The following is a 16896-nucleotide window of genomic DNA, read 5'->3' on the forward strand; positions in this document are numbered from 1 at the left end:
GGATTTGAGAATCTACTGGGGGCTCGACTTTTACAAAAAAAAACAAAATAGTTTCCAACATTCCATCCCATGCAACACTCCCGCGGCGAGATGTTACTGTTACGCAATCAACGTGATGGTGACATTCTTCGTCGACAAGAGAGAGGAAGTAGTGACGTCAGCGCCGCAAAGTAGGCTTGTCAGCCGCGAGGGCGCGCGTGGTTTCCGTTAGCTGCCGACTGCAGGCGCGACGAAATGCCGTTACTCTACAGGTCCTATTCACCATGGCTCATTGTGAGCTCCTTGACAGCTTGTAAAGCCGGTCCACGTGCTACGATTCGCCTACAAAAACCAATTGGCGCAGTTTTCGTGCGCCTACATGATTCAGTCTTAAATTTCCTTTTGAATTCTGTCTTCTAGTCTACGAGGGTGAGTTTGATAACTATGGTAAATTTCCATGAAATAATGGAAATTTCTGTTCCACCTTCATGGTTCGTAAGATTATTTCACGGATTGTTCAAGGAATTTCAACAATGTACGCTTACTTACATCAAATGCTCGCATTTGATACAATAAACTATACGCTTCTCAGGATTCGGTCCAGATTTTTATCTCTGACGCTGAACCCCAGTTGTTTTGAAACTGAAATCGACCAAACAACAGTACACGAAGTCACAGGGTCTATACTGTGAAAAAGCAAAGAATTCAAATAGTTAACTACTCAGGAATGAGTTAAGTAAGGGATTACTCGAAACAGGGATGTGACGGGGCAGGAGCGAAGGATGAATTTATTTAACCTTTTAGAAATCAATAAATCTCACATTTATTTTAAAAATAAACTGCAGTCGTGGGTGATATGTCATGGAATTCTTTGTGTTACGGCACTTTCATGTCTTCATCACCTCATCCACACACGTATTTCACAGAAACTGTCCCTCCTTGTGATTTTTGCTATGTTTCACTTTTCGATGAGACGTCCTATATATCCAGATAACGGCGAGGTCACCTGTAAGGATAAAAACGAATGAGTTCAACCAATTATTTTAAAATTTAACAATTACGAGGTGTGATCAAAAAATTCGGTGAATAATTTTATTTGAAATAAAATAATAAGCTTACATGGGATTTGACTGAACCTCCTACAAAGTACTCTTCTTGGCTAGCAAAGCACTTATCCCATGACTGGAAGCATTTCTGGAAGGGTTCTTTCGGAACGGCGTTCAGACGCTGTATTGTGGCCCTCTCAGTGCCACGAGTCGTGTCAAAAACTTTTTCCTTTAAGCACGGTTTCAACTTTGGGAAGAGCCGTAAGTCGCCTGGTGTCAGATTTGGTGAGTAACACGGATGTGGTCAGAGAGGAAAACTTTTTCCGACCAAAAGCTCGCGAATCAAAGCCGAGGTGTGACACAGCGGGTTTTCGTAATGAAGCAGGAAGACATTAGCCCATTTTTCTGGTCTCAGTCTTCGAATATCGTTTCGCAGACGTTATAGTACGCTCTTATAAAATTCGGCATTTACTGTTCCCCTCGGAACGATCTCTGATTGTACTATACTCTCAATATCGAAGAAAACAATGAGCAAGTCCTTGGTATTCGATTTTGACTGGCGTGCCTTTTTGAAGCGGGGAGAGTAATTGGTTTTCCATTTCCAACTGTGAATTTCGCGTCAGGGTCATATCCACATACCCAAAGTTTCATCTGCAATTACAATTTTGGACATTAAGTCCGGATCTGAATGAAGACGATGCTTCAACTCCCATGCAAACTTATACATGATATTCCTCCTGTTCATCACAAAGTTTGTGAACAAATTTTGCACTCACTTGTCTCATTTGCAAATTATCGCTCAAAATGCTTTGCACGGACCCGTACGAGATGCTAAGTTCTTTGGTAAGCCCTCGAATAGTTATTCGCCTGTTTGGACGAACAATTTTTGCCCCTTTTTGCATGTTTTCTTCTGTTTTAAGGTCTATGGACGTCCCGAACGTTGCCCGTATTCTACCGATTCATTTCCGCCTTTAAATCGCTCATATAACTTGTAAACTCTCTTCAGAGTTACAGTATTATCGTCATACATCGATTTCAACATCTCATTAGTTTATTTGGCACTTTTTTTGCAACTTGGAGCAGAACTTAACGTTCATCGAGGAGGCTTGGGTTCCATTTCTGGCCGGATCGGAGTTTTTCTCCGCCCAAGGACTGGTTGTCCTTATGTTCGTAACAAGAAAACCGTGTCCAACAAGCTATCGCATTCGTGTCCAACACGCTATCGCATCGTCGATCCATTACTGAAATGGTTGAATGAGCACGACCCGGAATCCAGTAAACTGAAATGAAATAACGATAATTAAACGTTCACATGTTGTTCAAAATCCATGTCGACAACCTCGCTTTAGCGTCTCTAGACGCTGATTGACAAGTCAGAATGTGTTCTCCAACTTGACGTTGCCGGTCTCAACGGATCAGGCCATCGGACAATTACAAATGGTTCAAATGGCTCTGAGCACTATGGGACTTAACATCTGAGGTCATCAATCCCCTAGAACTTAGAACTACTTAAACCTAACTAACCTAAGGACATCACACATATCCAAGCCCGAGGCAGGATTCGAACTTGCGACGGTAGCGGTCGCGCGGTTCCAGACTGTAGCACCTAGAACCGCTCGGCCACTCCGATACTTGTACAATCTATTATAGTTCACGAGAGGAAATACACACATCAATGAAAGTTTTGCATCTCCCCGGTTCCAAGAACTCCTGAATATAGAAGATGACTATGGATATTGTATCACGGACACAGTTCCTTTGACTGTTCTTTGATGTCACTAAACTAAACCCGCCCAAAGATGTAAACAACAATGCATGAGCAGCGCCTATTACACGGAGGGGGTCCGACAGCCGATGAGTTACAGTCATTCCACCAGGACGGAAGTACAAGGCTCGCGTTGTCTGTAGTTCAACCATGCCTAGACGGTCAATACCGCGGTTCGATCGCGTCCGCATTTTTACTTTGTGCCAGGAAGGGATTTCAACAAGGGAAGTATCCAGGCGTCTCGGAGTGAACCAAACCCATGTTGTCCGGACATGGAGGAGATACACAAGTGACAGGAACTGTCGATGACCTGCCTCGCTCAGGTCGCTCAAGGGCTACTATTGCAGTGGATGACTACTACCTACGGATTATGGCTCGGAGGAAACCAGACAGCAACGCCACCATGTTGAATAATGCTTTTCGTGCAGCCACGGAACATCGTGTTGCGACTCAAACTGTACGCAATAGGCTGCATGATGCGCAACTTCACTCCCGACGTCCATGGCGAGGTCCATTTACCATGACACCATACAACACGGTACAGATGGGCCCAACAACATGCCGAATGGACCGCTCAGGATTGGCATCACGTTCTCTTCACCGATGAGTGTCGCATATGCCTTCAACCAGACAATCGTCGGAGACGTGTTTGGAGGCAACCCGGCTAGGCTGAACGCCTGAGACACACTGTCCAGTGAGTGCAGCAAGGTGGAGGTTCCCTGCTGTTTTGGGGTGGCGTTATGTGGGGCCGACGTACCCCGCTCGTGGTCATGGAAGGCGCCGTAACGGCTGTACGATATGTGAATGCCATCCACCGATCGATTGTGCAACCATATCGGCAGCATATTGGCGAGGCATTCGTCTTCATGGACGACAATTCGCGCCCCCATCTTGAACACCTTGTGAATGACTTCCTTAAGGAAAACGACATCGCTCGACTAGAGTGGCCAGCATGTTCTCCAGAAATGAATCCTATCGATCATGCCTGGGATAGATTGAAAAAGGATGTTTATGGACGATCTGACCTAACAACCACTCTGAGGGATCTACGACGAATCGCCGTTGAAGAGTGGGGCAATCTGGACCTACAGTGCCTTGATGAACTTGTGGATAGTACGTTACGACGAATGCAGGCAGGGATCAATGCAAGAGGACGTGCTACTGGGTATTAGAGGTACCGGTGTGTACAGCAATCTGGACCACCGCTACTGCAGGTCTCGCTGTATGGTGGTAAAACATGCAATGCATGATTTTCATGAGCAATAAAAATGGCGGAAATGATGTTTATGCTGATTTCTATTCCAATTTTCTATACAGGTTCCGGGAACTCTCGGAACCGAGGTGATGCAATTTTTTTATGTGTGTATAACAGCACTCAGAGCGGTATACGACCAACACACACAACATTGACAAAATACAATAAACACTCGTCTAATACTTTCTACGACTGCTACATGTATGTGAAACAATTTGACACCTAAGGATGACTGAGTATAAAACCTGAATGGTGGTTAGTGTCATGTTTCTCATTTTTCGGAAAGCAGCTTCTCCAGTTCATGAGAGACAATGGAGGACGATAACGGAGCCATAACTTCCAGTGTAGATCTCTAGAATCGATTCAACTCCAGCAATTGTCGGTACTGGGTAAGACGCTATTTCATCGTCATGCGCAAACTCTTCGACATTTCCAGCTGTGGGTCTTATCATTCTGAAAGAGCAATTCCCTGCGGTAGTGAATAACACGGTGACCTAATATGGATCCGTAGACTCTGCCAGTTATTTTATTTACCATCCTCTTCAGCGTATCCACACAATACACTCAAAACCGTAACGTAACTGTTCATAAATAATGGACCCTCAAATACTTTTCGCAGTTGCAAAGGCCAGACTATCTGGCCTTGCGCTTCGCCCAATCGACGTACTGCCTACCGCTGGGGTTCCCGGACGGCGGTACGCGTGATCACTGGTGGTAGGCAACGACATTTCAGGTGGTACGCACTCAAGTAAAAAAAAAATTGATAAAAGTTACTGTCTTTCATTACTTTGTTTTTAAAGTAAAACAGCAGTGAGAAAACTGACTGATAAATATAACATCTGTATAGTGTTAAAGAAAGTCGATTTACAGCGGAATGTTTGTTTCAGACTGTACATGGGACACAGGAAGGTTGCATTCTACTCTCTTCACCCCTCCCTTCATCAATCGTCGCTGCCTTCATCGGGAATGATTCAGCTTGTTTTGACGATGGCGATATTTTGATTGGGTCTTGTCGGTGGTCATTCGAAAGTTTTCGGACACTAACTTTTCCGCATTCCCTAGTCTTACATCATGTTTTCAATACAATGAACTACCTCCTGTGTAACATTTAGTTAGAGACATTATTACACTGCTTTCTTTTTGCATGCGAACAAAAACACAATACCTTTGTGTTCCCAAATAAGCAGTCCTATTTTTGGTGCCATTTGTTACTATTTGCATGTGTGAAAGTGGGTTTTCTGAGGTGTTATACGATGAAAATAAATACATAAACACACTTATTGTTGAAGAAGACTTGAGAGTTAAGTAGAATGCAATCGAGCCGGACTTTGAACCTCCACCTAAATATAGAACAGGAACATGCCTCCAACTGAAATCTAACCTCAAAACTGACTTAATTACAATCTTTTTTTCATTTTTTTTATTTAGACTCTAATATACTATACTCCGTATTGAGTTTACTCTGAAGTGACAAAAGTCATGCGATACCTCCTAATATCGTGCTGGACCCCCTTTTGCCCAGCATAGAGCAGCAACTCGACGTGGCATGGACTAACATGTCGTTGGAAGTCCCCTGCAGAAATGTTGAGCCATGCTGCCACTATAGTCGTTCATAACTGCGAAAGTCTTACTATTTTTGGCATGAATTGACCTCCCGATTATGTACCACAAATGTTCGAGGGGATTCTTGGTGGGCTATCTGACTGGCCAAATCATTCGCTCGAATTGTCGAGAATAATCTACAAACCAGTCGCGAACAATTGTGGCCCGGTGCACAGCGCACTGTCAGCCATAAAAATTCCATCGTTGTTTGGGAACAGGAGGTCTATAAATGGCTTCGAATCTTTTCAAATTAACCATTCATAACCATTTACAGCCAATAATCAGTTCAATTGGACCACTGTAAACACAGCCCACACCACGATGGAGCACCACAAGCTTGCAGAGTGCCTTTTTGACAACCTGGGTCCGTGGCTTCGTGGTGTCTACGCCACACTCTAACACTACCATCTGCTCTTACCAACTAAAACAGGGACTCATCTGAACAGGCCAGGTTTTGCAGTTGTCTAGCGTCCAAGGGATATGGTCACGCGCCGAGGAGAGTCATTGCAGGCGATGTCGTGCTGTTAGCATAGGCACTCGCCTCGGTCGTCTACTGCCACAGCCCATGAATGTCAAATTTCCCGTACTGTCGTAACGGGTACGTTCGTCGTACGCCCCACATTGATTTCTGCGGTTATTTCACGCAGTACTGCTTGTTGTTGGCAGTGTCAACTCTATGCGCATACCACTGCTCTTGGTCGTTAAATGGAGGCTGTCAGCCACAGTGTTGTCCGTGGTGAGAAATAATGCCTGAAATTCGGTATTCTCGGCACACTCTTGACACTATGGAGCTCGGAATATAGAATTCCCTGACGATTTCCGAAATGGAATGTCCCATGCGTCTAGCTCCAACTACCATTCCGCGTTCAGTGTCTGTTAATTCCCGTCGTACGGCCAATATTATGTTAGAAACCTTTCGCCATGAATCACGTGAGTACAAATGACAGCTCCGCCAATGCAATAGTCTTTTACAGCTTGTGTACGCGATACTGTCGCAATCTGTAAATCTGTGTATCGCTATCCCATGAGTCAGTGTATTACTTTGATTTATATCATTTGTGATATAAAAGTTTAATGAAATATTTTAAATGACATTCCTCCCTTCAGTATATGAGTCAGAAACATCTTAATTTAATATTATTTGCTGCAAATAAGTACCACATGTGGACATGAACGAATCTGTGAAAGAGTGCTTCCACGAAACCGTATTAGTTCAATAGATCGCGAGTGCTACCTGCAACTGCTTCTCAGAAAATGAAGCCAACTATCCATAGTGAGGGTGTGTAATTCTTACAAGACATTACAAGACATGCTACCTTTGCACGATGCAAAAACCGTGTGTGTGTGTGTTGCCAGCACTGAGCAAGATCGCAAAAATCCCCCCCCCCCTCCCCGTGCTCAGCCCAGAGGCAGTCGTCAATCTTTAGTGGTAAGCCCAAATTTCTAAATATGTCAAATGATACGCAGTGAGAAAAAGTCAGGGAACCCCCATGCCTAATGTATCAACAGGGCACAACCCTGCAGTTTGTACTTTTGATGCAGTACAAGTACAGCGGCGATCTAGACACAAATGATTGTGCAACATTACAAGCAGTTGGACCGACTGCCGCAGGGCGGACTGAATCTGACAGGCTGGCTGGGGGCCCGCGTGGATGTTCGTTGGAGCGGGCAGCTGTCAGGCACACTGTTTTGACAGGCGGGTTGCACGGAGCGCCAAAGCCGTCGGCACACGAGACGAGTTAGCTAACGTTTCCGTTGCTGTGGCGTTCTCTACGAGTTTTGTGACGTCACTTACTGTTACCCGAGGCCTACGAGAAAGACAGGTAGTGGCGCGTACGTCACAGCAGGTCAAATCGCAAACTGAGACGCGTACGCACGCGCCGATTGGCGACGCCCTGCGCTGACAGAACCGAAGCGCGCGCACCCTGTAATCTTCTTCAACCGCGCGTTACTTCTAGCGTTATCTCGAGAAAATGGATCCTGTAGGACATTCACTCTCGATCTCACACTCGCAATGAAATATTCACAACATCCCTCATATCTTATAAACCGCTCGAGACATCGAAGCGAGATTTTGGCGAGTGATGGCACACAAGGAGGAGAGTAATTTGCCAGTTCGTAAACATCCCGAACTTTCTTATCTACGGTAATATATCAGAAGTTGTACTTTCTATTTTTTCCCATTCCAGTGACTGTAATTCTTTAAGAGTTATCGGCAGCCAGGGAAACAAGAGTTTTCTAGTACGAAAATAAACATGACATTTCTTCTCTTACTTTACAAACCGACACAATATGGTTTTTCGTAAGCTACTGAGCTCTCTGGTCGCCAGTTACTTGTTTAATGAGACACTCTGTTTCAGAACCCTGTCACAATAGCTGCTGCAAAAATGAGTTTGTGCAAATTGTACTGTGTTTCGGCAAAAGAAGTACAATTAAACTAGTCAACAAGAGAAATGTGGCCGTTACTCATAAATGGTGATGCTTCTTCGAATGAGAAAACGTTAACAATTCACACAAAAGTAAATTCTGTTGGAACTTTGGCTGAATTCCATAACCCATCGTCTTTTTAACACTGAGCGACTGGAATGGAAACTTACCAAAGGATTTTATTGCTTTTATTCCTTTTCTTTATCTGAGCAGTATTAAAACAATGAAGAGCGTACTCTTCAGACAATGTAACAAGCACATGCCAACTGCTGGTTACTCACCTAGGGCTTGCCAAACTGACAACGTGTGATTCGCGAATAAAATGGTTGTTATTGAGAAAAGTAAACAATTGATAAGTGGCACGACACAATGGTCGGTGAATCGTCAGCCGCTGAGAGTAATGCGCGCGACTGGAATGCGGAAGCTAGCCAAGTGTGCTTTGTGGGAGGAAGAGTTCATGTCGTTCGAAAAACGTCATGAAAGTAGATCTGCTTTTGTCAGCAATACATTTCAACAAATTAAATATATCAAATCACCACACTCTTTCAGCATACTCCTACTTTCGGAATAATACCGACCACTATTTCATTTGTGTAGCCTGTTGTATAACTAGTTTATTAATGCAGATAGTGCGTATGCAACCAATGAAATGATTTTTCTCGTCACGACGAGCCGATTAAAACATCGTTATTCGTGAGAGCTTCTCGACTGCTTCTAGCTTGCAGCGGAAATGTGATGTCCACATGTACGTAATACAACGTCTCTTATTACACTCATATCCAAATAATGATAGTGAAACTTATATACTTCATATTCGGACGCTTTTTACCAGAAGCACAAAGGGGTCATACATCTGGAAATTACGCCTTTTCTACTTTTTGTAAAAGGTCGTACAGAAACGTCAGCATAACAGCAGCAAGTTCATAACTTTGTTTTACTTTCATTCCTTGCCTCTACATCACATGATTTTATAATATTCCCTACTTTCTTATTGACTACCCTCACGATGAATCGTGTCCCTTCTTACGTTCTAAAAACAATGTGGAGGCAGAAGATACAATCTCAGTGGCTAATGGAGCACCAGTTTCTGAACTGTGCATCGCTCTTGACAAGAGAATAAACAAAACAAAAAGTATACAGACATGTGTAACTGAAAGCTATTATGTACTAACGAGAAAAGAGATGGAGCGCTTAAGCGGCGAAAAAAAAAAACACTACTCAGTGATAAAAGGCTGCATTTTTCGGACGGGTGATACTTCCACTGCCCATATGCGCCATGCCGAAGTGAGCGTATGGCAGGATTTCCGGCTCCCCGCGTCACCCCTCCCATAGCGCTCGCTTAGCGCGAGAAACTGCCAAAACCACAACGCCGCGCGACCTGGCGCAAGCGCGTATCGCGTCCCAGTCGCGTCGCGTCCCAATTTGCGCGGTCCCATTCGAAATTGTGCCTAGTGTACGAGTGCCAGCCGCCGTCTCAGGAGCAGAGCGAGTAACTACTCATTTTCTAATTCTACTCCTTTTATTATCCTTGACTGCGAGTTTAGATGCATGCAAGCTATCGATACCCCACGACAAAGTTCATGTCTTTAGTGAGTACCTTTTAATTATATCTTGATTTCTCGTGGGCCCTGCAAGGAGCCGAGCGTTCGCGAAGTGTGACGGTCAAACCGACTAGTGTGACGTCACAACTTCGTTGCCGGGCCCTTATATCTCGTTGGCCCCGCTGTTTTTTCACATTAACGAGCCATTTCGTCACGTGAAACATAAAATAAGTTCTGCGATATTTCGGCGACATGTCACGATAAGTACAAGTACGAAGGAAGAACGTTCCCTATATGTCGGAAGCTGAAAGTTTGAGGCCCGCACAAAGCAAGAAGCCGTAATGTACATTTCTTGTTCAGTAGAAGCCCATGCTCGGTGGGTTTTTTGTTACACCCTACTCCCCATGAATATGTGGTATTCCTAAGCACAAGCCCATGTCATTGAATGTATCGAAAACGAATAGTTATTGGTACGATTTGTTGTAATAAAACCACGGGAAATTTCATATTGGTGGTTAAAAAACGTCTCGTATTTAGTTACTATCGCGTTATAACTCGCTTGTTGTCTTTAAGACGGTTCAAAATGGTTCAAATGGCTCTGAGCACTATGCAACTTAACATCTGAGGTCATCAGTCCCCTAGAACTTAGAACTACTTAAACCTAACTAACCTAAGGACATCACACACATCCATGCCCGCTCGGCCACCGCTGATATAAGACGTTTTAAGATAACAGCACATTAAAAATTCGTGAAAAACTTGTAATTCTTGTTAGGATATGATGTAATTAAATTTAATTTAAAAACATAACAGCGATTAAAGCCTACAGACGACTCCAAGATAAAAAGTTTCTTATAACAAAGTTACGGCCTAACGCCCAGTATCCCTCTCCCACCCGGTCCCGGTCGGTAGCATCATGACCGTGTTTGCACACATCGCAGCGTTCATTGTGGAACTCAGTCACGTTCTCGCCGAACCACGAACGTGCCGGGGCGCGGACAAAGGATTTCTACGTCCTTTTCCTGCGTAGTGTCGCCTGTAACGTCGTTGAACGCAAGTTCCCGTTGTTGGGGTAGGTAATGATTTGACGGCACATTCATACCAGTTTCTTTCCGACGCATATCAGATCGACTTGGTATTATGCGTTCTATGTGAAATATCAAAGTAATCAGCCACAGGACGGGCGGACTCTGCTCTCTGCGCCGTCTGGCGTAGTGTCGACGATGGCCTCAAGCGACTCAACTGTGTACCCGTTGCGGATGTCTGGTTGTTGCAGGTTGGTCGCTGTTCCCGTTGTCGCGCGTATTTTGTCAATCACCCCGTTTACACGAGGCTCCCAAATCTGGAGTTCGTAAACAGATTTCCCAGCACCGCTTCTAGGTGATCGTGTAAACGCTTCAAAATCGATTCTGGAAATCCCCTTCTCATTGCCGGTTTTCCAATCCGCAATAGATTTTCGCTCCCGTGTAAACGCAGCCGGTTTTGAAACGTGCTTGGGCTGTAAGGTTTCGTCTTGCTTTTAAAAATTTTCGGCTAATATGGATAGAGTGGCTTTCTGTACGGTGAAGGATGAGTATAAGTATTAGACTGAAGCTCTTTACACCTCATGTAATCGAAGAGAAATAACGGCTGTGTAGATGAAATCACAAACTGTATCACCCGTTTTCCAGCCGTCACATTTAACTGGGCTAGCAAACCCGGTTCAGACCTTAACATGCAAATACGACAGCGAAAAACGGTTTCCAAAATTCAGTTTTCGTCTTTCGGAATGTGTGTCGCATGTAGACGTAGTAGCCGGCCGCGGTGGTCTAGCGGTTCTGGCGCTGCAGTCCGGAACCGCGGGACTGCTACGGTCGCAGGTTCGAATCCTGCCTCGGGCATGGGTGTGTGTGATGTCCTTAGGTTAGTTAGGTTTAAGTAGTTCTAAGTTCTAGGGGACTTATGACCTAAGATGTTGAGTCCCATAGTGCTCAGAGCCATTTGAACCATTTTTTTGTAGACGTAGTCAGCGTCTTCACCACACCCCCAATGAGTGTGGTGTCCCCGTCGTGGCAAATGCCCGTCCGATTCGGAACGGAACAGGGAGGTCCTACACCTTAGACTCTGCCGCCTGTGGTCCTTTAACGCCTTTTGAAGTTTCCGGTTTTCCAGATGGGTGAACTAGTTTATCGCGGCCAGGCCTCGGGATTCGATCCCTGCCCACCTTGCCTCCTCCAGCCCGTAGCTGACTATGACTACAAAAATAACAGTAATTAAGAAGACAGATGTTTCACTTGTTTCAAAGCACTGAGAAATTGTAATTTTTTTTAAAAAAAAGCGTACTGCGTAGAGGTACCATATTAAATTGCAGGGTTTAGGTTGGTAAAGGATTCGAGTTCTGTTGAATCTAATTTCTTTTTCTTCACCTTCATCTTTTCGAAAATGTTGTGGGACTTTTTTACTAAATTAAAAGAAATAATTTGTGTAATATATCATGTGATGTAAATACACTGAAAAGCAAAAGAAACTGTACACCTGTCTAATATCGTGTAGGGCACCCGCGAGCACACAGATGTGCCGCAACACGGCGTGGCATGAAGTAGTGATGGAGGGAGCTGACAACATGAATCCTGCAGGGCTGTCCAAAAATCCATAAGAGAACGAGGGGGTGGAGATCTCTTCTGAAAAGCACGTTGCAAGGCGTCCCAGATATGCTCAATAATGTTCATGTCTGGGTAGTTTCGGGGTCAGGGGAAGTGTTTAAACTCAGAAGAGAGTTCCTCAAGCAACTCTGCAGCAATTCTGGATGTGTGGGATGTCGCACTGTCCTGCTGGAATTGCCCAAGTCCGTCGGAATGTGCAATGGACATGAATGGATGCTGGTGATCAGACAGGATGCTTACGTACGTGTCACCTGTCAGAGCCGTATCTAGACATATCAGGGGGCGCATATCATTCCAATTGTACGCCCATCCGCTCAATAAAATTTGGAACGAGACTCGTCCGACCACACATGTTTCCGGTCATCAATAGTCCAATGTCGGTGTTGACGGGTCCAGGCGAGGTGTAAGGCTTTGTGTTGTGCAGTGATCAAGGGTGCACGAGTGGGCCTTCGGCTCCGAAAGCCCATTTCGCTGACGTTTCGTTGAATGGTTCGCACGCTCACACTTCTTGATGGCAGAGCACTGAAAAATACAGCAATTTGCAGAAGGGTTACTCTTCTGTCAGGCTGAACGATTTTCTTCAGTCGTTGGTCTCGTCCTTACTCGATCTTTTTCCGGCCGCAGCTATGTCAGAGATTTGATGTTTTATCAGATTCCTGATATTCACGGTACACTCGTGAAATGGTCGTACGAGAAAATCTCTTCATCGCTATCTCGGATTGCTGTGTCCCATCGCTCGTGCGCCGACGTAACGCTACGTTCAAACTCACTCAAATCTTGATAACCTGCCACTGTAGCAGCAGTAAGCGATCTAACAACTGCGTCAGACACTCATTATCTTATACAAGCGTTGCCGACCGCAGCGCCGTATTCTGCCTGTTTACATATCTCTGTATTTGAATACGCATGCCTATACCATATTACTGCGTACAGTTTCTTTGGCGCTTCAGTGTAAAGTGCGTTGTCTGTCAGGAGTGAGTTTGTTCGATTTGGTGAACTTTTGTAAGCCGATGTTCTCACTGACCGGATATATATCTTTCCCTTTTCTTCCTTTTTCCTTGTTCACGGATATTGAAGCTTTTATTTATGTATACCATAGGGAGAACACTAGCATATGGAAAAGAGAAGAAATATGTCTTTTAATAGAGCCAAATTAGGAATTTTATGCTAGTCCATTTTCATGAGCAAACTGTATTGTTTACCAGCCAAATAAAACCTACGAGAGCGCTCGTGACGCTGGACACCCGACTGCGTCCACATGGACGTTAGTTGCCGCGTCCCGTGTGTCAGCGGCTTAAGCTCAGGTAGAGAGGCGGCTAACAAGACACGCGGCCCAACCAGCGGTCATCGGGTTTTCCCGGGCGGAAAGAGGTGCACGTCAGTCCCAGCGGCATAGTCGCGGGCTGAGCTAAAATGGAGGGGTTCGTGACTTAGAATATCGTTATTGATATAATTTTACTGAAAATACGTAAATGCCTTACAGGCTTGCTAGGGAAAACGTCTACGACGGCTTTGGAACTGGGACAATGGCGCGAGTTCGTTGAACATAAATCAATGTTTGAAAATTTAAGAGTTAAAAAGTTATTAGTACTATTACTATTATTGTTTACAATTTTAAAAACTGAACCCAGTACAAAAATAACACTTATGAGACACCAGATGTATGAGGGTAAAGCCAGGAATATAATGAACACATTACTTTTCCAATTAATCCATGTAAAATGTTATACGCAATTTAGTTGATTGAATTTAAATGGTACCACAATTGCGAAATTCTTCACGTATACAAACATATATTATCAGCACGAGTATATCTTTGAAAAATCTAACAGTTTTCGATGTTTATTTATTTATATTCGTGAGATATAGGCGTATCTAAAGTTAGTGTTATGACTAGAGCGCCCAATGCCGCGAAGTACACAGAGTTGACTAAAGTCATGAGTTAGCGATACTCTCATATACAGGTGGCGGTAGTGTCGCGTTCACAAAAGGTATAAAAGGGCAGTGCACTGGCGGAGCCGTCATTTGCACTCAGGTGATTCGTGTGAAAAGATGTCCGACGTGATTATGACCGCACTACGGGAATTAATAGACCATGAACGGTCTTCCGAGCTTGTTTCACCGCGGAAGATCGTAACACTGTCCCTCCTTTCAATCGTCGTAGGAACGTTTAAATGGCACATACTGAGATAGCCGATCGCGGAATTGAAAAGCAGCTACAATCGATTAGTAGTGGAAAGGCGTCACTACCAGATGAGATACCTGTAAGATTCTATAAAGATTATGCGAAAGAACTTGCTCCCCTTCCAACAGTAATTTATCGTAGATTGCTTCAGCAAAAAAGGTGCCTAACGACAGGAAAATAGCGCAGGTCATTCCGGTTTTTAAGAAAGGCTATAAGACAGATCCACACAATTATAGACCTATATCGTTGACATCAATCTGTTGTAGAATTATGAAATATGTTTTATCCTCAAGAACTATGACGTTTTAGGAAAATGAACATCTCCTCTATAAAAATCAACAAGGATTTCGCAAACAGAGATCCTGCGAAACTCAGCTCGCTCTGTCCCTCCATGAGATCCACAGCGCAGTGGACAAAGGCGCTCAGGTTGATGCCGTGTTCCCTGTTTTGAGTAAGGCATTATACACTGCCCAGCTTTCCTGTTTAATGAAAAAAATACGAGCTTACGGAGTATCGGAGCAGACTTACTATTGGATTCAAAACTTTCTTACACGTCGCTCTCAACGGAACAAAATCGACAGATGTAAAGTTAGTATCCAGAGTACTACAGGGAAGTGTGATAGGACCGTTGCTGTTTACAATATACACAAACGATCTAGTAGAAAGCGTTGGAAGCCCTTTGAGGCTATTCGCACATAATGCAGTTGTCTACACCAAAGTAGCAACGCCAGAAGGTAATAAGAGAGAATTGATGAATGGTGCAGGCTCTGTCAGTTGACCCTGAACGTAAATAAACGTAACATATTGTGCATACTTAGGAAAAGAAATCCACTACTGTACAGCTACAATGTTGATGAAAAACAGCAGGAGACAGCGTCTGCCGTAAAATATATAGGCGTATTCATCGGAAGAATCTTAAGCAAATGTAACTCATCCACGAATTAAGTGGCTTGTAAGGCGCGTGTTCGGCCGATTCTTGAGTATCGTTCATCTGTCTGGGATCCCTATCAGGTAGGACTGAAAGAGGAGACAGAGGAGATCCAACGAAGAGCGGCGTATTTCGCCACGTGATCGTTTAGCTGGCGAGACAAGAGAGGCGTTGTGCGTCACGCAGAGATTTACTATTAAAATTACGGGACAGCACTTTTCAGGAGGAGTCGGACAACATATTACTTCCGCCCACACACACACACTCGCGTATTGACCACGAGAAGAAAATTCGAGATATTAGAGCCAGTACAGAGGTTTACCGATAATCGTTCTTCCCACGCATTATTTGCGAGTGGAACAGGGTTGGAGGGATCAGATAGTGGTACCGAAAGTACCCTCCGCCACACAGCATTAGGTGGCTTGCGGAGCATGATGTAAAAGTAGATGTAGAATGGTAGTTTGAGCTAGACGCATGTCACATTCCATTTCGGAAATCGTTAGGGAATTTAATATTCTAAGATCCACAGTGTCAAGAGTGTGCCGAGAATACGAAATTTCGGGCGTTACCTCTCACCGCAGAGAAAGCAGTAGCCGACGACCTGCAATGAACGACCGAGAGCAGCGGCGTTTGCGTAGAGTTGTCAGTGCTAACAGACAAGCAGCACTGTGTGAAAAAACTGCAGAAATCAATGTGGGGCGTATACGTTAGGAGAGTGCGGAGAAATGTAGCGTTAATGGACTCTGGCAGCAGGCGACCGATGGGAGTGCCTTTGGTAACAGCATATCATCACCTGCAGCCCTTGTCTTACGCTCGTGACCATACCGGTCGGACCTTAGACGACTGGAAACCCAGGGCCTGGTCAGATGAGTCCCGATTTCGTTTGGTGAGAGCTGATGGTAATGTTCGAATGTGGCGTAGTCTCCCGAGACGACATGGACCCCAGTTTTCAAAAAGGCACTGTGCAAGCTTGTGGTACCCCACAATGGTGTGGGGCGTGTTTACATGGAATGGACTGTGACCTCTGGTCCAACTGAACCGATCACTGACTGTAAATGGTGATCGGCAACTTGGAAAGCATTTGCAGCCATTCATGGACTTCACGTTCCCAAACAACGACGGAATTGTTATGGCTGACAATGCGCTATGTCACGGGCCACAATCGGTTTGAAGAACATTCTGGACAATTCGAGCGAATGATTAGGCCACCCAGATCGCCAGACATGAATCTCGTGGAACATTTATGGGGCATAAAATCCTGCAGTGGCAACACATCGCAACCGTGGACTTCTAGAGGGGCAGTATGGCTCAATATTTCCGCAGAAGACTTGCAACAACATGTTGAGTCCATGTCACGTCGAGTTGCTGCACTACGACGGGTAAGAGGAGTCCGACACAATATTTGGAGGTATCATATGACTTGTGTCAACTCTGTGTATATGTATAAGATTTATCTGAAATTCATGAAACAGTGCATTAATGTTCAATTAAGAGGTGACTGACTGAAAAAGAATTACTAAATTTTA

The 16896-nt window shown here is 44.5% G+C and overlaps 1 protein-coding gene across 1 annotated transcript in view; it reads right to left on the reverse strand.

Annotated features, from left to right (window-relative positions):
- Positions 1-870: 870 nt before the first annotated feature.
- The window catches only part of LOC126195338 (uncharacterized), a 29599-nt gene continuing 13573 nt past the window's right edge, over positions 871-16896 (reverse strand). Inside the window, exon 2 of the mRNA XM_049933912.1 lies at positions 871-985. The gene's annotated coding sequence lies outside the window, so the exon portion shown is untranslated. The remainder of the gene's footprint in view (positions 986-16896) is intronic.

The sequence above is a fragment of the Schistocerca nitens genome, chromosome 7, assembly GCF_023898315.1.
Source record: "Schistocerca nitens isolate TAMUIC-IGC-003100 chromosome 7, iqSchNite1.1, whole genome shotgun sequence".
Lineage (NCBI taxonomy): Eukaryota > Metazoa > Arthropoda > Insecta > Orthoptera > Acrididae > Schistocerca > Schistocerca nitens.